The sequence below is a fragment of the Giraffa tippelskirchi genome, chromosome 10, assembly GCF_054371585.1.
Source record: "Giraffa tippelskirchi isolate mGirTip1 chromosome 10, T2T-mGirTip1v1.2.pri, whole genome shotgun sequence".
Lineage (NCBI taxonomy): Eukaryota > Metazoa > Chordata > Mammalia > Artiodactyla > Giraffidae > Giraffa > Giraffa tippelskirchi.
In genome coordinates, this window is record NC_137284.1 from 143459596 (window position 1) to 143482493 (window position 22898).

Here is a 22898-nt window from a genome sequence, read left to right on the forward strand (position 1 = left end):
ACAGTCAGCTCCCAGTCTTGTGTTTACTGACTGTATAGAGCTTCTCCATCTTTGGCTGCAAAGAATATAATCAATCTGATATCGGTATTGACCATCTGGTGATGTCCATGTGTAGAGTCTTCTCTTGTGTTGTTGGAAGAAGGTGTTTGCTATGACCAGTGCGTTCTCTTGGCAGAACTCTGTTAGCCTTTGCCCTGCTTCATTCTGTACTCCAAAGCCAAATTTGCCTATTACTCCAGGTATTTCTTGATTTCCTACTTTTGCATTCCAGTCCCCTATAATGAAAAGGACATCTTTTTTTTGGTGTTATTTCTAGAAGATCTTGTAGGTTTTCATAGAACCATTCAAATTCAGGTTCTTCAGCATTACTGGTCTGGGCATAGACTTGGATTACCATGATATTGAATGGTTTGCCTTGGAAATGAACAGAGATCATTCTGTTGTTTTTGAGATTGCATCCAAGTACTGCATTTCAGACTCTTTTGTCGACTATGATGGATATTCCATTTCTTCTAAGGGATTCTTGCCTACAGTAGTAGATATAATGGTCATCTGAGTTAAATTCACCCATTCCAGTCCATTCCAGTCCATTTTAGGAAGAAAAGTTATGACCAACCTAGGTAGCTTATTAAAAAGCAGAGACATTACTTTGCCAACAAAAGTCCATCTAGTCAAAGCTATGATTTTTTCAGTAGTCATGTATAGATGTGAGAATTGGACTATAAACAAAGCTGAGCACCAGAGAATTGATGCTTTTGAACTGTGGTGTTGGAGAACTCTTGAGAGTCCCTTGGACTGCAAGGGGATCCAACTAGTCCATTCTAAAGGAAATCAGTCCTGAATATTCATTGGAAGGACTGATGCTGAAACTGAAACTCCAATACTTTGGCCACCTGATGTGAAGAACTGACTCATTGGAAAAGACCCTAATACTGGGAAAGATTGAAGGCAGGAGGAGAAGGGAATGACAGAGGATGAGATGGTTGGATGGCATCACTGACTCAATGGACATGAGTTTGAGTAAGCTCCGGCAGTTGGTGATGGACAGGGAGGCCTGGTGTGCGAGTTGGACACAACTGAACTGAAAACATTATTCCACTTTTCCTTTCCAGTACCTTCAACAATTGAGAGAGAAAGAATATGGCAGATGGAATTCTGAATATCCCCTTTGTTAGTAACAAAGGCTAATGTGGAGACTATGACTTAAACCTCTGGGAATACTGAACTTCTTGGCTTTTTATCCCAGAACTAAGGAGGTTCACCTACACAGTTGTAAACCAGGGGCTTCCTTGCAACCCTGAGGAGACAGAGGATCAGACCAGAACTCTTTGCAAAGCAGGTAGAAGAATGGGAAAATGAGGTCGAAGACCTCAGTAGTCTTAGAAACCATTCCACCCACCATGGAATGAAATGAGTGAGCCTGGGGGGAGAGGTCATGAGCTATAGTGATGATGTCCCGTGGAAGCCTGAAGCCAGGTTAGTAGAAGATGACCCCACTATGTCCAAGTCTAGTAGGTGTTACCTCTCTTCCTCACCATGAGAAATTGACATGGGTGAGAAGCATATGTGAAAGGTGATCTTGCGATTTTTTTTTTTTTCTGAATCCCTAGCATGAACCAGTGTGGCAAGCAGAGACATCTTTTGTAAACAATGTTTGTAACTGCCTTCTTCCTTAGAGTAGAGGGACAATGTGTGGACCTCCCAGGAATCTCCTTGATCTGGAACTCTAGATTGTATTATATTAAAATTGGTGGAGAAACTCTAGCATTATTGTTCAAAAACTGTGAGAGACCCAGGTTTTTAGGAGAAATCTAGACCTGAGCACAAGATTGAAGGTGTGTGGCAGTGTGACCTTTTGAGCAGACTATCAATTTGGAAAGAAGATTCTCAGGTTGTTGCCAAGACTTCAAGGGTCTGTTCAGGACTTTTTGTTCTGGAAACATTTAACTGCACTTGGTCATGCTAACAACTCCCCTCTCCAGCTCTCAAGGACTCTTTGCTTTCGCTCTGATACAGATTTTGTTGGGGTGCTGTGTTCTTTGAAGATTAAGACCGTGACTCTGTGCTAGCTTCAAGATGCCTGCATTTTAGCGTCCTTGGGTTTTTTTTTTTTTTTTTAAGACAGTTGAAACAAGACTTACAATTTAATTAGTAAGGAGTTGTAATCTGTTAGCACACCACGCCTAGCTGCAGAGGCATGCCTGGAGGGGATGGCGACTGTGGTTTTCCAAAGAAATGACACTGGGATCCAGAAAATATATTGAGACCCTAATGCTACCTTTCTGGTTCTATGATCTTGACTCCTGTGACCTTACTCTTGCTGCTGGATTTCCCCACAGTCTCTGCTTTAAATCCTTACTCCTACCCAGAGCAGGCATTTTTGACTTATTGACTCTAGTTTTCTCTGATTTTACTTTCCCCTGAAGTCGGTAACTCTCCAGTGTTAGTGAGCGTACCAGTCACTTGGTGCTTACTCACTGTGCAGATCCCTGGGCAGCAACCTCAGAGATTCTGATATGTTAAGTCTGTGATGTGCCCCAAGAATCTCACCTTGAACTAGCACCCCCAGAGATTCTGAGTAAGGTGAGAATGCTCACTCCCATATGGGGCCTTGGTCTATCTACGATTTCTGTCCTCAAGACTTTCATTTAGGTGCTGAAAACCTGAAGGAACTGGGCTTCTCTAGCTTGAGATGAGATGCATTCCACGATGTCCCTGAAAGAAGAGAATGATGTTGGTGATGTGCTGTGAGATTAAAGTGGTAGCTTAATTATGTTGTTAGCACGCACTTTCCTTAAATTTAGAAGTTCAAGGAATGATTCAGCTCTGTCCAGTTCAACTGAGTTCCCCTTGGCCTCTGTGCTTCATGATGGGATCCAGTCCTCTGACATCTTACAGTCTTAGAGGGTCGCTGAGAGAGTTTTGTTTCTCCTTTCCAGGCGGTTTGCCAAGAAGTTGTTGACTTCTGTGGTTGTATTGTTTATGATGTGATTTTTTTCCGTTTGATTAGTAATTGGAAATGTGATCTACAGAAGTTATTTTGAGACACTCTCTGGACCATGTGCCTCTGTTTAGGGATATTTGCCCGGAGATATAAAACCTCTTGAAAGGCTACTGTGAGTCATCTTGCTTCAAGGGACCCTGTTTACTTCTCAATAGGGTATTAATCATAGGATTTCTGAATTTCTAAAAATGTTTGTAATTTTATTTTATTTTCTGATATTCTTTTAATTGATATTCTAAATTGTTTTCATGCTCCTTATGTTTTCTAGAATATTCTTTTACCTAAGACCCATTTTTGTTGTTTTTAAAACTTAGTTTACCATTTTATCCGTCTTTTTAATACATCAATCTATTTAATTGTGTTTCATTTGTTGTTGTTCAGTCACTAAGTCGTGTCAGACTCTGTGATCCCATGGATTGCAGCACACCAGGCCTCCACGTCTCTCACTATATCCTGGAGTTTGCCCAAGTTTGTGTCCATTGAGTTGGTGATGCCATCCAACCATCTCATCCTCTGCCTCCCCCTTCTCCTGCCTTTAATCTTTCTCAGCATCATGGTCTTTTCCATTGAGTTGTCTGTTTGCCTCAGGTGGCCAAAGTATTGGAGCTTCAGCTTCATTTGTACCATTTTGCCTTTCTTATTCACTTTTTAAGTTTAATTTTATCTATATATTTTGATCATTTCATAGCTATGACTTTTTATAAACAGAAAAACTGAATTGTGGCTGAATTTTTTGCATTTTTGTTTAATATAGGAAATTACTTTCAAGTTAGATTTGTTGTCCCAGTCTTTATTGACTTGCTTTGTCATCATCTCGGTTCCTTATTTATACTGATATTTCACTCAAGAATTGTTTGAAATTCAAATTGTTCATTGTATGCTGCCCTCAGGGAAGTTTTATGAGAAGCTAGTGTGTTTAGGTGGGTGTTGGCATGGTGCTATCATGCCAGCTATTTTCAGTATAGACTGGACGGCAAGGTGGTGTGACCAGAGGCCAGTAAAATTCCTGAAATTGTCATTTTTTTTTTTTAAACTTGTGTGCCTCAGTGAAAGACATACTATACGTGGCATTAAAAATTATTATTTTTTATTGTTTATGGTGGGTGAGAAATGTTTATTAACTTCTTCAGTGTCCTTTGAGGGAGCCATAAATCAAGCTTCACTGTGCAACCATTGTGTCATAGACTGAAATGTCCTGGATTAATTTTTAAGGTTGCTTTTCTTAGAACACTTTGGACCCCCATCCAAGACCTAGAAAAAAAAATCTGTTTCCATGATCCCTAAAATGTTGACACCAGTTCTCTCACTTGCAAAAATGTGGGTTGTGATTTAGTAAAAAAGATTCTGTTTTCAAGCAAAAGAAACCCAAACAATAGACTTCAGATAGTAGGGAAACCACGACAGCTGAAGATTCTGTTAAGTCTCCATACATGCATCCCTGAAGGTCTGATGTACATCCATGTTCCCGCAGAGTCCTCAGCCTGGTTGGAATCTATCAGATGCATTGGCTGTGGCACCAGTTCCTGCTCTGGGTTGTTAGAGATCTGTGGTCATCCACAAAGGACTTTTTGGACCCACTTCTGTCCATATCCTGGTCTGGTGATGTCTCTAAACTGATTTTATCTCCCATATTTGAAAGAGAATAGGAAGCTGGATTTTAGACACATGCTACATACTTTGGATAAATCATGTCTTTACCTTTACATAGGTGTTTATTGCTGAGGATTTATGGACACTCAGGCATCCTGTCCTCCCACTTAAGGTAGAAATGATAGTCTTATTTAAAAAAAAAATCTGCCAACTCACCTTTTGTAACAATTGTTAACCATCAATGAGTATATATATATATACACATATACATATATTGGTCTACCTAGCATCTTTATTTCCTTCTTTAGGTAAATGTGTCTATATTAGTTAGGTTTCTCCAGAGAAACAGAACCAATATCTCTATGAGCTCTATCTCAAGAGAGATTTTAATGAACTGGCTCTTGAAATAGTTGGAGGTTGGCAAGTCTAAAAATCATAAGATAGGCAGCAAGCTAGAGACTGGGAAAAACTGACATTTCAGCTTGAGTCTGAATACAGCCTGTAGGCATAAGTCCCTCTTTCTTGGAAGGGGGAAAGGAGAGGATGGACATGCAGTCAGTTTTTTCCTTCTCTTAAGGACGTCAACTGATTGGATGAGACCCACCCTGATTATGGAGGATCATTTGCTTTACTCAGAGTATACCGATCAGATTGTCAATCTTATCTAAAAAATATCTTAATGGCTACATGACCAAATATCTGGGTCCTGTGGCCCAGCTGAGGTGACATATAAAATTAACCATCACATATCCCACCTTGCTTTTGGAGAACTGCTCTCCTGTCCATGTGCTTTGGATGGGGCCCCTCATTTTTGGTTCCAAGAGTAAGCATGTGATGCAAGCTCAGATAGTCAGCATAAAATTACCCTGACCAGAGGGACTGCTTCAAGGATGGACAACAACCAAATCCAGGTCAATGAGAGCCTTTCCTGGGATTTCTGCTAGAACTACCAGGAATGAAGTGCTGTTCTCAGAGTCTGGGTGCTAAGGCCAAGTAAGCTTGGCTCTACAGGGGCCATTTTGCTCCCACATAGGGAAAGTTTGCTTGGAAATTAAGCCAACCCAGGGGAAAGAAAGCAGGGCTGAGAGGAGAACAAGAGACCATTTCTTACAGATATTATATAAACATTATTTGAAAACCTGATTCCAGCTGCCTTGATTCATGGATTTTTTTTTTTAAGTTATATAAACTAATACATCCCTCTTCTTGCTAAAGCTAGTTGAATCTGAGTTTCTGTCACTGGCAACTGCAATAGTTCTAATTAACACACAATCTGCTGAGCAATGTTCTAGGTGCTTCTCAGAAACAACCACTTTCAATATGTCTTCACTGCTATTTCTTGATTGGTTGATTTTAGTCAGTAGTGATTGATTTCCTGTTAAGGTGACAGATTCCCTCTCCATTTCTCCCTCCCTGCTCCCAACCCTTCTATAGTTACAATGTTCAATTAAATCGCTAGTCAGGAGTTACATTATTCTGACTTTGGCCAAGATCAATTTACTCTGTACAATACTCTGAAGTAGCAAAATCTTCTAACAAGGCATAGGATTAAAAAATAATTGAGAAAGAATTTTGTACAGATTCTTCACAACGCATCAGGTAAACTCGAAGAGAACAGAGAATGTGTATGAAATTCTAGTTGTTAAATTTTCTGTAGGCCAGGAAGTAAGGAAACCCTTACTGATGTGTGCTGTCTGTGCACCACACCCTGTATTGGTATCACTGTATTTAATAATTATCTTTTTGGTGCTTACAATAACCCTATGAATTTGTGTTGCTTTCTCCTTTTCATGGATGAAAAAACTGAGGATCAGAGAAGATCATCATCTATGTGAAGCAAAAAAATCAAAACAAAAATGTCATCATCCTTTTGAATAATAGAGGAGCAAACCATGTACTCATAAAAGAAAGGCAAATCCTTTTTTAGGAAAACTTATTTAGTTATGGAATAAAGGCACAGGGACACAATTTAACAGGGGCTCAATTTGCTCAGCTCTGACTCAGCCTTTATTCTGTATACGTATAGCGGATGACTCTGTATTATAATACCCAAGTATTATGAGATTTGGGCTGGTAAATCCCATTTTGTTTTACTTTATTTTTTAGACAATGTTTTAAAACTATTATTTCACTTTTTAACATTTGTGGCCATGTTGTGTGCCACACAGGATCTTAGTTCCTTGATCAGGGACTGAACCCACATCCCCTGCAGTGGAAATGGAGTCTTAACCACTGGACTTCCATAGAATTCCCAGATTCCATTTTAGAACCAGTAAGAATTCAGCCTTGTAGCATCAGTGACTATTATGAGGGGCTGAACTGGGGGCTTGGCAATAGGTTCAGTAAAACCCAAAGTGAAAACTAAACCTTTCATTTGGAAATCAGTAGAACTCTAAAAAGATTCAAGAGAAGTTTCAAGTGTGGTTGAGGTTGTGGGAGAGTTGGGGAAGCAGCTGGATTCAGAGATGGTCGAGGGACCTTGTTATACTAGAAGAGATCTGGAGCTGTTGTCTAGAGGCCTGAATTGAAATTCACATCCAGCAGTAACTTGCTTATGTGATCTCAGGCAACTCTCTTAATCTTTTTCCTATTTCCTTACATGTAGAACAGTTGTAGAAATTGCCATCTTGCTTCCACTACACTATTGCTATGAGAAGCAAATGAGATATATGTGAGTAACTGAGGAGCAATGGTGTCAATATAAGTGTAAGCTGTGTTCCTCTCAGGGTACCCAAAGTCTGGTAGGGCATATCTACCAATGATTCATTTATATGCCTAGCCATCCAGCACCCTGAAAAATGGCTTATTTTAGAGAAAGAGAAAGCTGAAATATACAAGTTTGGTTCAAGAGTAATGGCCATTGGGAGGGTATCCTGATTCTGAGCATGACATAACTTGTCTATCCTGGGGGAGGGATGGGTTGAGGGTACTTTCCAATTAACAAGCAAGCAGATACTAAAAGCCATAGCTTCTTTTCAAATGCCTTCTTTCAAATGTTGAGACCACATGGAAATTCTCAGCAGGTTGGTGGCTGCAGTTACAGCAATAGGAAATGACCTCTGGTGTCATTTAGAACACTAACACCCCTTTATCATGTGAACTCTGGCAGTTGCATCACAGAGGAGATGAGGGCTCCTGGGAGTGGGGGGCCACCAGGGAGCCTCACTAGCGATGGCTTTGGTGGGATCTTGATAGCTGCAACAACTGGAGATTTTTTTCAGAGTGAATATAAGTGGGAAAGGAGGGAAGTGTTTCCTGAAAAGGAGGTTAGTTCAAGGAGCACGTGGAGGGCAACCCCAGGAAATAACTGCTGTAACAGATTTCAAGGTGGATGGAAAGTATGGTCAGAGAGCCTTCTCAGAGAAACTGGCGAGCAGAGCACCCCTCTTCCCCGGGGTGTTTACCATTTTATGATTTTTACTATAATCTTAATTTTATCCCAGCAGGAAAGGACAGGAAACTTGAGTGGTATTTGTTAGGTAGCTATGCAAATGTAAGGGATCATTATGAAGGCATTTTACAAGTTCCTTTGTGCTTCTATATGCTAGGTTGATCTCAGAATGTGTAGAAAGCAGGGACCCAGAGCCAGAAAGCTTTTATTTTCTTGTTCAAAGCAAAGCTGCACTGCCTACTTTTGGATCTCAGATTTGTCTTTTCAAGTTTTGCTAGGTTTTCATTTATGTATGTCAAATTGAGGCTGTGTAATCAGAATGTTCAAATACTGAAGTTAACTGTGTCATCAAACTGAACAGAAAACGCAGAAAGCTGTAATAAATTAAAACCAAGTTACTATGCATTCATTCAACAAATATTTGCTGAAAACACATCAGGCAAAGTGCCAGGAAGTCACTCATTTATATATTTTCTTAAGGAACATTTAGTGAGCACCTTGCTCTCGTCACTGGGATACTGGGGAGACAAGAAAAACAATGTTACTGCTCTCATGAAGCTTAATTTAAATGAAAAGAGCAGTCAATCAACAAAGAAACAAACATTACATAGCAGTAAGTTCCATGCAGAAAACTTATTAAGGGGAATATGACAGGGGGCAACTAGGTGGCTGCTGTAGATTGGAACATCAGAGGAGGTGACTTTGTTGATATTGGAATGCTGAGAAGGATTCAGCCATTTGGATGGAGGTTGGGGTCAGAGCATTTGAAGCAGAGAACTTGAGGACAAAGCTCATGGATCCTAAGACTGGGATGAACTTGACCTATTGCATGAACAGAAAGGCCTTAAAATGAGGTTAGCATGGCATGAGGTTAAAAAAGAAGGCATGGATCAGATTTTGTAGGACTTTGGAAATCAGGTGAAAGGGTCTGGGTTCTATTGTAACTGTGATCTGTGGTTGTTGTGCAGAAAAGCACTTTGGGTTGCAGGAACAGAAGCAGGGTGCTGTGACAATTACCTGGATGAGAAGTGATGAAGGGGTGGCCATTGATGATAGCAATGAAGATGGTGGAATAGAAGGATTCAGGATATAAATTAGCAGGAGAGCTGACTGGTTTTGCCGATAAGGTCCTATGTGGGGGGAAGGGATATTAGAAGAGACGGAACTGAAGGGTAACTCCTTGAAGATAGAACGTGAACCAAGATAGACATGCTCTTGGACTAAAATCTATTCATAAATCTGAAGCCATGTTCGGAGGGAACATCTCATCCTGGGATCCTCTCCTCTATCTCAGGCAGGCTGTTTAGCAAAGGAAAGGGTCAGGTTTGTACCCAGAGCCACCTCACTCCCATTCTCCCCTCCCCTTATTCTTAGAGCCTACAAAAAGATAAAGTTTTGTTCTTAAGAAAATGCAAGAAAAAAAGGGAAACACTGTGTGTGAGTTTCCAGAAATTGCTTGCTTTCCAGGCTGCAGCAAAGAGCCTATTCTTTTTATCAGTTAGAGGGTCCACTGCAAAGAGCAACAGCCTTTCTTTCCCACGAGTGTGCCAGCCAGGAGGTGGCAATGCCATTTCCTTTCCTCTTCCTAGTATTATTACCTTGTGAGCGTGCCTTCACTCACAGTTGAGAAAGGGTTGAGAGAATTAATCTCATGGGATTTGGTGTGAAGACCCCGAGTTTGATATCTGGCTCCACTACTTAGTAGCTGTGTGTGCATGACCTTCGCTGACTTTCCTAGGGCTCGGTTTCTTTACCCATAAAATCTAGTAACACCAGCTGGCATTTCCCTGTCCCTGGTTCCCAGGAGTGATCAATATCCTGACTTCAAACACCATTGTCTAGTGCTACTTGTTCTAGAACCTCATAAAAATTGACTCTGTGTCTGGCTTCTTTTGTGTGTGTGTGTAATTCAGACTTTATGGTTTATTAGTTGTATCATTGGCTCCGTCGGTAAAGAATCCACCTGCAGTGCAGAAGACCTGGGTTCATCCCTGGATTGGGAAGATCCTCTGGAGAAGGAAATGGCAGCCCACTCCAATATTCCCACCAGGAGTATCCCCATGGACAGAGGAACCTGGTGGGCTGCAGTTCAGGTGATCACAAAGAGTTGGACACAACTAAGCCCAGCACAGCATACAATTTTAAGTAAATAGACTTTGAGAACATACACTGGGAGTATTAAACAGATGATGGCAATGTTGACGAAAATGTTCAAGTTTTACGTAAGGTAGCAAGAGACACTACTGACACTATCATCGCCCAAAATCTGTACATTTCATATGAGTAAAAAGAGTTTGTGATATCCTTCATAAGCCTATGAACCATGATACACCTAAACAACTTCAAAACTTCAAAGCAAAACAAAGCATTTCTTCTACTAGCAGTTTCAGTTTCTTTCAAAAATAAGCAACAGCAGAAACTAATGCAAGGTTGTAAAGGAATTATACTCCAATTAATAAGAGCAAACAGATTCACAAAAACTATACACACAACTCCAAAACAAAAGTTGGCATATTCCAGCGGTCCTGAATTTTTTTACATTTATTTTTTAAAATTTATTTTTAATTGAAGAATAATTGCTTTATAATGTTCTGTTGGTTTCCGCCATGCATCAACATGAATCAGCCATATATATACACATGTGTGTCTGGCTTCTTTTGCTCAATATTGTGTTGCTTGGAACTGTGGGTTTTTTTCATTTCTTTGTGTGAATTCATCTCAATTTCTCTATTCTTTTGTCAGTGGGCACTTGGCTTGGTTCCCAGTTAAAAATAATGCTTCTAACACACAGCACTTGGCTTTTGGTGACTGTGTTTTACACCACTCTGTGGAGTATATATCCAGGAGTGCTGGATCCTAGGACACACATAGGTTCAGTTCTAGTAGATACTATGGACTGTTTTCTAAAGCTGTTGGATCAATTTATGCTCCCATCAGCACAGTACGAGAGCTCCAACCGTGTCACACAACGACTTTGTATTGTCAGGATTTATGTTAGCCATTCTAAAGATACTTATTGTGATATTTATTACAGCTTTAATTACATTTCTATGATGACTAATGATGTTGAATATCTTTTCATGGGCTTATTAATTGTTTATCTACCTTCGTAACTTAAATATTTTGCCTTGCAAATAAAATGGAGTAACAGTAGTAACTGTCCCATAGGGATATGGGGTGACAGAGGGAAGTAATGAGCGTTCGGCTTCTAGTGTAGCATCTGCCTAATTTTAAGTGATTGAGATGTGCTGCCATAACAAATTACCACACACTGGGGTCTTAGAACACCACGTTATCATCCATATGTTCTGGAGGGCCAGAGTCTGAAATGGGTTTTCCCTGGGCTACAGTCAGGGTGTCAGCAGGGTTTCCTTCTGGATGTTCTAGGGAAGATTCCATCTCCTTGCCTTTCCAGCTTCTAGAGGCTGCCTGTATTCCTTGGCTTGTGGGCCCCTTTGATCTTCAAAACCAGCAACAGCACTACTTTGACCTCTAACCTGGACAATGGGAGAAGCATTGGGAAAGCTGGGGAACGTTCCCGGAGGGAAGTAGTCCAAACCCACAGGAGGAATGGCAGGGTCTTTGGCCTGTTTGGGGGGAGTGAACAGTAAGCGATGGTGGCTGGATTGATACTGGATTTTTGGCAGATCTGAAGCATTTGGACAGTTTCTCCAAGATAAGAAAGAACCATTACAGGCTTTGAAAGGGGTGATGACATGTTCCAAGCGGTAGTGATTTGAGAAAGTTAATTTAGCTCAAGGGCAGGACAGATAATGAAGATGAATGAGGCTGAGGATTGGGGGTCCAGTTAGATGACTCTTGCTTTAGTGCTGGTGTGAGGTTAACAGGTCAGTAGCTGGGCTGAGGGAAACGGAAATGAAAGGAAGAGGCGGGTGCTTAAGAACTGAAGGTGACTGGATGTGGGGGAGAGAGAGAGTGGAAGGATTAAAGAAAGCTTTGTCTCAGGTGACAGGTGTTAATATGAGGGGCAGGATCCAACACGGCGTGTGGCAATGATGGAGTGAGTGTTAGCTGTAAAGATTTCATGGCAGTTTGCATCATGTCCACAAACGTGTTTTTAATACAGTAGTATTTGGTAACTTTGCAGTAGAAAAGAAACTTGGCTTGCAGTCGGCATGAGTCAGTTCTTTCAAATGAGATAAAACTCTAATACTTTAATACTTACTGAGCCCTCGAAAGATCTTCCCACTGTCATCTGTGGTATAAGCATTCACCTAGGGCAGGAGAGGGTGTTATTTCCTCGCATGAAGTGCCTAGATGAAAAGAAGTTCTCTAATAATCAAAAGGCAGACTAAAATTCTAATCCCTCTCTTGTCTTGAAAGCGAAAGAGGTGTAAAGCACAGTGCAGCCTTCTCTTTCATCTGAACCCCCGAGGCCAGTGTGCAAGGACTGAGGGTGAGCTGTGGGGATAATGAATGGAGCTACTCCTGAAGACACAGATGGCTAGATCATTCCAGAAGGGCATGGCAAGATCCCTGGTATGAACAGGGAGATAAAATACCAAAAAGACCCCCAGGCCTGACATGGGGAGGGTGATCAGAATTCTTGAGAATCCCCAGAGAACATTTTAGTATTTGAGCACTTTTGCCAAACCACCAATTTGGCCCCCCTGAGCCAGGTGGAGTGAATGAGTGAGTGAGTGAGTGAAAGTCGCTCAGTCGTGTCCGACTCTTTGCGGCCCCATAGACTATACAGTCCATGCAATTCTCCAGGCGAGAATACTGGAGTGGGTAGCCTTTCCCTTCTCTAGGGGATCTTCCCAACCCAGGGATCGAACCCAGGTCTCCCACACTGCAGAGAGATTCTTTACCAGCTGAGCCACATAAAGTGTCCCAGGTGGCGCTAGTGGTAAAAAACTTGCCTGCCAATGCAGGAGACATAAGAGACATGGGTTTAATCCCTGGATTAGGAAGATCCCCTGGTGAAGGGAATGACAACCTACTCTAGTATTCTTGCCTGGAGAATCCCATGGACAGAGGAGCCTGGTGGGCTACAGTCCATGGGGTCGCACAGAGTCAGAAACGACTGAAGTGACTTAGCACACATGCATGAGCATTTTTGTTAGAGATGAATACAAATCCTTCTTTCTCCCACTGCTGGCTGATATGAATAGAGTAGAGACCACAGCTAGAATAAGCTCCATATATTTTCTTGACTCTCTCCAAAGCCACAGGGAGGGGGCCCATGTGGCCCTGGGAGCTGCAGTCACCTACTTGCACCCACCACTCACACCGAGGGTCTATGTTTGGTGTGGCTTGTGACAGTCCTGCTGGGAGGCTGGGTACTGAAAGCGGCTCTGTGATGGGTTAGAGCTGATTCCTGCTCTGTCATTGCTTGGTCTGATTGTATGTCTCAGAAGACCAGAAAAAAAAAATGCCCCTAAGTCATCAGATAAATTATTAGCTTTCTCATATAGATGTTGCCCAAACTGGGGGCAGCTCCGGTTTATGCCTGTTTCCGGACATAATTAAGCATATCCTGGTTCGGATGATAAACGATACAGTCACCCTCCACTGTGTGCCATCCTGTCTCACCGTGCAGTTAATCTGTGTCTAGCTGAACCCGGAGGTCCCTTATGCCCGGAACTTCCCTTTTGCTCTGCCTGCAAAAGAGTCATCCTCGTGGATTCCATATTGAGAGAGGGTGACTCAGACCTCAGACTGGTCCCTCTAGAGGGGCCCTGGGAGATCTGCACCATGACTGGCAGGCTCTGACTTGTTCTTATGTTTATACATGTGGGGGAATGAGACTTACTCATTTGTCTCACCTGTTGTCCTGAGTCCTGATCCCATTACTTAGAGGAAGTGTATGAGTCTTGCTCAAGCTGATTGCTGTTAGTTTTGGGAGAGGGGAGGGGAGGAGGTTGTCACCACCACCCTAGTCCTCTCAGGAGACTCCTGGAAGGCTGACTCTCAAGCCTTGATTCTTTTGTCCTAATTATGTACAGAGTCTAACAAGATACCAGAAGTATGTAGCAGTTTAATGAGAAATAAATGCAATTACAAGAGCCTAAGGATGATTTCAATCTTGCGGCTGTGCTCCAGGCCTTTCTGGATTTTACCGAGCAGACCAAATTTTGTGTGGCAGCCAGAAATGCTGCCTGCAGTTTACTAACTTCAAGGCACCATTTCCCCTCTGAGGTTATTTATAATTTTTTTCTTCTTTTATTAGGAATTAACTTTATAAAACAGAGTCTTATAAAGGCATTTTTATAAGGAATTTTATAAAGGTAATTATTACCAAAATTAAGATGAGTAATTATGACCCACAGTAAACTTAGAAAAATGATTTGCTTTCATGAGCAAGCAGCAATTATTGCTATCCACCTTGTGTAGTCTTCAGGCTTGCAATTAATTGGGCTTTGGTGGAAGGAAGCAGCAGCTTAGCTTAAAATGGTTCCTTGGATTGATTACAGTAACATTTCTAGACAGAATCTTGAAGCATGTGTTTGTGTAAACACCTGTATTTAGAAGTATGGACATCCATTTCAGTGATTAATATAACTGCATTAATAATGGCAGAAAAATGGTGGTAACACATCTAAACAATTTAATATAACAAATATATTTTTGGGTTTTAAAAACCTTGTCTCAAAAAAACTGCAACACAACCTTTTGAATTTAGCATCTTCCAACATAAATTTCTAGCTTCCATCAAAGATAAAAGCTATACTTTTTGCCTCCTCAATTTACTTAGTAATACTTAGGGATTACCTTGTGTTCTGTGAGAGCCAGGCAGCCTTTCAATTATTGAGCAAGCTACTCAGCAAGGGGAGATCACTTTGGTGGTCCCCAGACATTTTATGGAAGCCTTTTATTTATTTAGGGCTTCCTTTGTGGCTCAGCTGGTAAAGAATCTGCCTGCAATGTGAGAGACCTGGTTTGATCCCTGGGTTGGGAAGATCACCTGGAGAAGGGAAAGGCTACCCACTCCAATATTCTGGCCTAGAGAATTCCATGGACTGTATAGTCCATGGGGTCACAAAAAGTTGGACACAACTGAGTGACTTTCACTTCATTTATATTATTCAGAGTCTCTGATGGATTGCAAAAATGGCCAGAAATTGCTGCACCACTTATATTTAAAGCTTTCAACATCACTTCATACCACCTCCCATTAAGAAGAATCTTTCTCTCCTCCTTGCATCTGGACTTGCTCTGGCCGAAGAGACAGTAGCAAGCAGAGACTTGTAAAACACCTGTGCATAAGGCCTTGCCCTCTTGCTGCTCTTGGGGACTTGAGCTGCCGTATGAAGCCTGGGATACTCTTCTAGGAGATCGGAGACTTATGGTTCAATCAATCTGGTCTCCCCAGAAGCTAGTTGACTCCCAGGAGCCCAAGTACCCAGCTGACTGGCTGTTGCTCAGTTTGTGTGAGTGAGCCCCACTCATATCCATAGAAAAATCATTCAACTGAGCCCAGCCCATATTGCTGACCATTAGGGCTGTGAGTTACATAACACGGGTGTTTTAGGTCACTAAGATGGGGGTGATTTGCTACACAGCAATTCCAAATGATATACCTCTTTGCTGGCTTGAAATCTCTTGCATGGAGAGCCAACCCAAAGAGAGAGAAGCTCACTTCCCAGGCAAATGCTATGTGCCAGACTCGGAGCTTCATACACAGTATTTCATTTAAACCTACAAAGTAGGTATTAACAAGTTCCATTTAAAAATAGGTAAACTGTGACTTAGGGACGTTATTAACTTGGCTAACCTTGCGAGTGGGGTAGAACAAGGATTCCAAACTAGGAATCCTTGTTTGTCCTGTCTAATTTAGCTCTGCCTAGAAACAGACTTTGAATTAAGGATTCAAGTACAATTAGTTTATTTGGGATGTGAAGGACAAGTGAGAAAATGAGAAGAAGGAAGACAGACAGTGAAGGGAACTTAATTAGTAAGCTACTAGTGTAGGGAACTGGCCCATCTTCATTCTGTGTAGTACATGCCTCAGCTATCCACCTCTTGAGGGGTCTGGAGTATTTATGCTCCAACTCCTGTAGTCATTGGTTGACGGTATCTAGAGGGCAGTGCGCATGCGTAGGGCATGGACATGGGAACCTGGTTTCGGCAGTTACCAGAATCATCCAGCGGTAAGGTACAGCTGGAATCCTTTTCTTTCTGTAAATATGGCTGCGCCAGATCTTAGTTGGGGCATGTGGGATCTGGTTCCCTGACCAGGGAGTGAATCAAGGTCCCCTGCACTGGGAGTCTTGACCACTAGACCACCGGGGAAGCCCTGGAATTCTTGATGTGTGCTGAAGTGCTGGGCACAAAGCTGGTCACTGAAAGGGTCTGCTACAGCCTCCCAAGATGAGGCCCTTTTTGGTTCACTTGTTACCATTTCTTCATCTCCATAAAATTATTCTACTATATGAGTAGAGACAGAGGAAGGGGGACAGAGACATAGAGAAAGATATTTGCTGCCAAAAACATTTAGTGGTTTAAGTCCAGCAAATTGTTTTGTGGTGAGAATTGGAATGTTTGTGCTCTGAGCTTAGGCTGAAAGCTAGTCGACCATGTGAAGGGAAGCAGAATTTGAGCTCCCGCAAAATGCCTCTATGGCATATGGATTATCTTGAGTTGATTATTTCAAGAAACTTCAGACACAGGAGAAACTCTGAAAATCTTGGACTGTATAGTTCACCTTTTGTAAAAGACATTTACATTAGAAGGGAAACCTCTATTTGTAAGGGTGTTCTCTTTGTACAGAAAGAGAAGGATGACTAAACAAGAAATTCTTTTCAATGAAAAAGGTGCTGTCTAGGTTGGTCATAGCTTTTCTTCCAAGAAGCAAGCGGCTTTTAATTTCATGGCTGCAGTCACCATCTGCAGTGATTTTGGAGCCCAAGAAAATAAAGTCTCTCACTGTTTCCATTGTTTCCCCATCTATTTGCCATGAAGTGATGGGACCGGATGCCATGATCTTAGTTTTCTGAATGTTGAGTTTTAAGCCAACTTTTTCACTCTGCTCTTTCACTTTTATCAAGAGGCTGTTTAGTTCTTCTTGGCCTTTTGCTATAAGGGTGGTGTCATCTGCCTATATGTATGTAGGAAGAAAGCAAATGCAAATATCATTTCATTCATGAGTAGGATCCTTGTGGGATTAGTCTGCCTGGGCTACCATAACAAGATACCACAGATCGGGTAGCCTAAATGACAGAGATTTATTTTCTCACAGTTCTGGAGACTGGCAGTCCCTGATCAATGACTTGGCAGGTTTGGTTTCTCCCAAGGCCTAGCCTCTTGCTTTGTAGACAGCAGCCCTCTTGCTGTGTCCTTACATGGTCTTTTCTTTTATTTGATGCATCCCTGGTATCTCTTCCTCCTCTTGAAAGGACTCAACCCAACTGGCCTCATTATACCTTTATCACTTCTTTGAAAGTCTCTCTTTCCAAATTTAGTCATATGGCTTAGAAGCCACCCAGATGACCTCATTTAATTACCTGTGTAATTAATAGGGGTTGGGACTTCAATGTATGAATTTTGTGGGGACACAATTCAGCTTTTATCACTTGTACATAAATTCATTTTTATTGAGAAGTCTCATTTATTCAGTAGATCTTCCATATCAGAATACTATGGTTATCTTTTCATTCCTTCCTCCATGGCAATCAGAAAGTCCTAATGATAGATTTTGGCTTCATGTATTGTCATTTCTGTGGCATTCAGAGAATTTTAGAGAGACTCAGCCTTGGGGGGAAGTGAATAAAAATTTCAGCTTCTGTGATATTTGCGAAAGGAAAATATTTTGCAAGGAGAATAAGTCAAAGGGCACCCCCCCACCAGATGACATCATCTGTGAGAAAATTCCCTCCACAGATCTGGACCAGACACCACACCTTGGATTTCCACACCTCTGGAAAACTGAATAAAGGAAAAGGAGCTTATATTACAACCCAAGTAACTGACTATATTCCAGGAAGCATTTTCTGCTTAAAGTTTATTTGTTACTGTATGCTGTATGTTAACCAGTAATGTTATTGTTGAAGTTCTTGTGGTTAACCTTGAACTTCAGAGCTTCTACACAATTCCTTATGCATTAACGTTTGTTTTTCATAGTCTTGGTCAAGGCCTGTCCAGGCTTATTAAGGAAGGAGGTAGGATTCTTGTCCCTGGAGTACTCAGGGCTATTATTGTTTGCATCGATTTTCTTAAAGGAGCGTTAGAAGGGCAGTAGGTGGTCACCAAGTGTCAACTTGAACTGTTAACATTTCTTTTTTGTAAAATTAAAATCCCAAACTAAAGGCGACATATCTTTAAACACTCACCAAATGCAAAATAGAACCAGAATTAAAAAAAAAAAATCTTGCCATAGAAAGAGACTATTGTTCTCAATTTTACCTTGTCTAATTATTAATGGAAAACTTCAGGGTGTGTTTTGCGGTATAACATGCACACTCTTCATTAAGAATTTTCTCTATATGCCTATTATTCTATCTAAAATCTGTTATGCTTGAGACTCACCTTTAGGTTAAGGCACTATGAGGATATGAATGGGAGGGATCACAAGGAACCAATATCCATCAGCTCTTGGTGTAACTGTATTAGGTTTGCTTTGGAATAAGATTCTGAAGAAATGAGACATAGAATAGGTAAGTTCTGATGAGAAGGGAGTCAGAAGTATGGGAAGACAGACTATATAGGAAGACAGGTTATATGGTCTTCAAGGTGGGTTTAGCTGGCTTCTAATGCCTGAGACCAGGCTACAACAAGCGTATTCCATAGCAATAGAGGGAAATTACAGTTAATCTTTGGTCTCTTCACAATTGTGTGTTTGGCTGGGCATGGCTAAAACTTCTTCCTAGGTGAAAGGAAAGGTCACAGTGGAAGTGTTCTTCACTCATCCTGAGCTTCACCTTCAATCATCTCTCAAAGCATTGTCCACTTTCAGAAATTCTTTCTAACAAATAGGTGGTTGCTGACAGCTTCTATTCTCTCCAAATGATTTCTTCAGGCTACTTTTCCTTGCACCTCTACTCAAGTGTAAGAGATAAGTCTTCATCTGTTTGCAGCTTTCCAACATAATCAGCATCAGGACATATTAGATAACCAGTGATGAATATGTGTCTTAAAGGGAGACTTTTCAGAGATAGCATCCAGCCAAACCAGTTCTCCATGGAGCAGGCAGTTGTCCTCATGGTAATTTGCAAGATGCCATTGAAATGACCCTATTTTCAAATTCTCTCCTCCCCTTCCACATAGCGTCAACTCCCAGTCATTAGAGATTAATTCCCCTAGATTAAGGATGAGGTTTCTGGTAGTTCTCTTTGAAAATTAAATCCCTGTGGATGGGACATGAAGTAAGATGGGGAGGAGGCTTTTCAGCACAACTGAACTCATCAACCACCAGCAACTCAGCTCTGTAACAGGGCAAAGGCAGTGATGGATACACAGTGTGTGTTGATGAACAAGGAAGGGACGAGTCTGGAGCAGATGGTGGGAGAGTGCTCCGTGGTGGGGGCTGAGTTAGCTGGGGCTTATATAGAATAGCCGGGAGTGAGGCACCTGATCTGGTTTCTGACTAGCCTAGAAAACAGTCAATTGAAGAACAATCTCACTTTTTTAACAATTTGGCCTAGGCTTATTCCTGCCCATGCTAATTTAAATAAGCTCAGACATCTACCAGGCCAAGTACTATATTAGAGGTTTTCATGATTTTTTATAACACTCAGTGGGCACTGTTCTAAATGCTTTACGTATGTTAACAATCTTGATTCTCAAACAGCCCTTTTGTGGTTGATACAATTAGCTTCCCATTTGACAGATGAGAAGATGGCAGCACAGGAAGTAACCCAAGGTCAAATTCACACAGATGGTAAGTCGTGGATCTTGGAGTTGAACCCAGGCTATCTTTGGTGCAGTGGTTAAGAATCCGCCTACCAAGTAGGAGATGCAAGAAACGCAGGTTCGATCCCTGGTTGGGAAGATCCCTAGGGGTAGGAAATGGCAACCCACTCCAGTATTCTTGCCAGGAAATATTCCAGGGACAGAAGAGCCTGGTGGGTTACAGGCCACAGGATCACAAAGAGTCAGACATGACTTAGTGACTGAACATTATCTAGCTCCTCAGTCATGTTCCTAACAAACCCCTGGTTCTATCTTTAATGCATGTTATTTCCTTTAGGCATGACATACGCTACTACTCATGGCTGTTCCTTCATTCAAAACCTGTTTATTGAAGTGGGTGCTAGCACATGGAGACCAACTACCCTGGTTTGCCTGCAACCTAGGCATTTCCTAGGATGCAGGACCTTTAGTGCTGAAACTGGGACAGTTCCAAGCAACCTGGAATTATACATCACCCTAAGCTAGGAGTATGATGTAGAAAAAAATAAACATAGGGTCTACCCTCAGAGCTTACAGTCTCACGGCAAATAATTACATGTGTGGTTGTAAATTTAGATGTGTCTGAAAGGAAAAATGTTCTCTGAGCACAGGTAATGGAGGAATCATGCGAATAATGAAGATGGTGCCTATTGTAATAGAAACAGAAAGGTTCCTCAAGTCTGTTATCTGTCTCTATCTCTGGGCCAAAGAAGAGAAAGACATGGGTTAATTTTTCCCATTGGAGTGATTTTTATTATCGGACTTCCCTGTGGCTCACATGGTAAAGAATTTGCCTGCAATGCAGGAGACCGGGTTCCATCCCTGGATCAGGAAGATCTCCTGGAGAAGGGAATGGCTACCCACTCTAGTAATCTCGCCTGGGAAATCCCATGGACAGAGGAGCCTGGTGGGCTACATATAGTCTACATTATAAAACCAGAGAAGAGCAACCAATAATCAAGAGTTATACCTCTAATGTCTCACTTATCCCAAGGATACATTATTACATACTTTTAAAGCCTGATGTGTTGCGTTTTAAATAATTATTCACTGCACATGCATATTTTTTAATCCAGCTTTTGTTTTTATAATTTACAGCTGCAGAAAGCCCCAGGCACTGTCTTTAAAGAGGATTAAGGTACTACATCAAGAAGCCTCCATTTCTAATCAGCAAAATCCATTGTAGCCATGGAATTAAAGTTAAATATCATTACATGTTTCCCAAGAAGTTAGGAGAATATGGACATTAAAAAAACAGAAGATTAAAAGTAGTGAGAATGTAACATGAGTAGGAACTCCAGGGGCAAATCTCTTCTGCTTTCTATGATTGGTAACAGGGCTGTGGATCTTCCAGAGCCTGAAGACCTACTGGGGAAGGATGGCCACTCTGCCAGAACACAGTCCTCTATCAGCTTGTTCATTTTCAGGACAGCACTGGTTAGTCATGTGTTACTGAGAAAAACTAAACCAGGAGGCACCTTAACTGCAGTTCAAGTGAAATGGAGAACTGAAATACAAAGTGTGCTCGTGTGTTAGTCTACTTGGGTCCCTATAGCCACATACCGCAGACTAGGTGGCTTAAACAACAAGACATTATTTCTCACTGTTCTGGAGACTGGAAGTCCAAGATCCAAGGTGCCAGCAGGGTGGGTGTCTGGTGAGGCTCTCCCTTTGGGTTGCAGATGGCCTTTCTTTGGTGTTTTTAATTGAGGGGTGAGAGAGAGAAAACAAGCTCTCTGCTGTCTTTTATAAAGGCACTAATTCCAATTGTGAGGACCCCACCCTCCTGGCTTCATTTGAATCTAAGTTCCTTTCAAAGACCCTGACTCCAAATTGACATATGAGTTTGGGGGGAATACCATTCAGATCATGCCAACTCATATTTTAGTTTAGAGGAACAACTAGGAGGAAAAATCTTAGTTTCAGGAGATCAATAAAGAGGCATGAAGTCTTTTCAGCTGGTTTGAAGAACATGACTTAAGCTCTCAGTTGAAGATACAGTGTATCCCTCACCTGGAGAGGGTCCTGGCACAGAAACAGTGAAGTGTGGTAGGTGGGAGGCTGGATTCTGGAGTTGACCCACCTTGCTTTCAGTCTCTGTGTTGCCACATACCAGCCAGATTAATGAGAATCACCTTGTCTCAGGTTAATGGCAATAATAAGAGTATTTAACAGCTAGTGTTGCTGGATGATTAGATGGTCAGTGGAAAGTAAGGGATACAGAGAGCCTTTATAGAAAACACAAGTGAGGGGGCATCTACAGGGAGTCTGGGAGACCTAAGAACTAGGGATCTAACCGGCTGTTGAGGCTGCACTCCACAGGATATAGGTTCTGTGTTCAATATGTTGAGATTGTGTTTTGAGCAATATACAAGAAGAAAATCTTGTTCATAGTTGAAAACATGAGAAGTATGTTGAGGTTTTTCAGATGATTGTGGATATTTTTCTTTGATATTACAACAAAGCTTGAGAAATTGTACTTCCTTAAAGGTTATTTGCTATATGAAATCTGAAACCACATTAATAAACTTTTCTACTCTATTACATTAAAATCTATTGCTCTGTCTTGCACTTTGAGTGGATCTTTTACACATGCATGATTCTATAACAGTGTGCATTGGTGTTTTGGAAAATATTGATTCATGGAGCTATAGATCTTCCAAATATCTACACACTTAATTATATAATATAAAAATCATATTCATCAATATCACCACTGATTTTATAAAAAAGATCTTTAAGTACCGAGATGTGTCAAGTTCAGGTAGTGAATTCTAGTTCTCTGAAATTCTAATTTTTGCCTGAGAACACGAATGTTATTATTGGAAACAAACACTGTCATCATTTTCCTTGAAGTGATAGGCTCCTTCTGTTCATTTTTGACAAAATATCTGCCACGCCTGAGTAGGTTCTAGTTTACCAATTGTTGTGCCAAGTCAAAATGGCATTCCATGGGGAAAGCAGCATGTTCAATCATAATCCAAACATTTACACAAGAGCTGTTCCTTGAGACAACATGGTGCTTGCTCCTGGATGTGGCCGAAGGGCTTTGTGTATACCTGG

General features: G+C 41.4%; 1 long non-coding RNA gene across 1 annotated transcript; it reads left to right on the forward strand.

Moving 5' to 3' along the window:
* The first annotated feature begins 16028 nt into the window (after window positions 1–16028).
* Window positions 16029–22387, forward strand: LOC145523197 (uncharacterized). The gene is made up of 3 exons (XR_014066415.1): window positions 16029–16099; window positions 19774–19824; window positions 20934–22387. It is a non-coding gene; the product is annotated as an uncharacterized LOC145523197 (long non-coding RNA).
* Window positions 22388–22898: the final 511 nt, after the last annotated feature.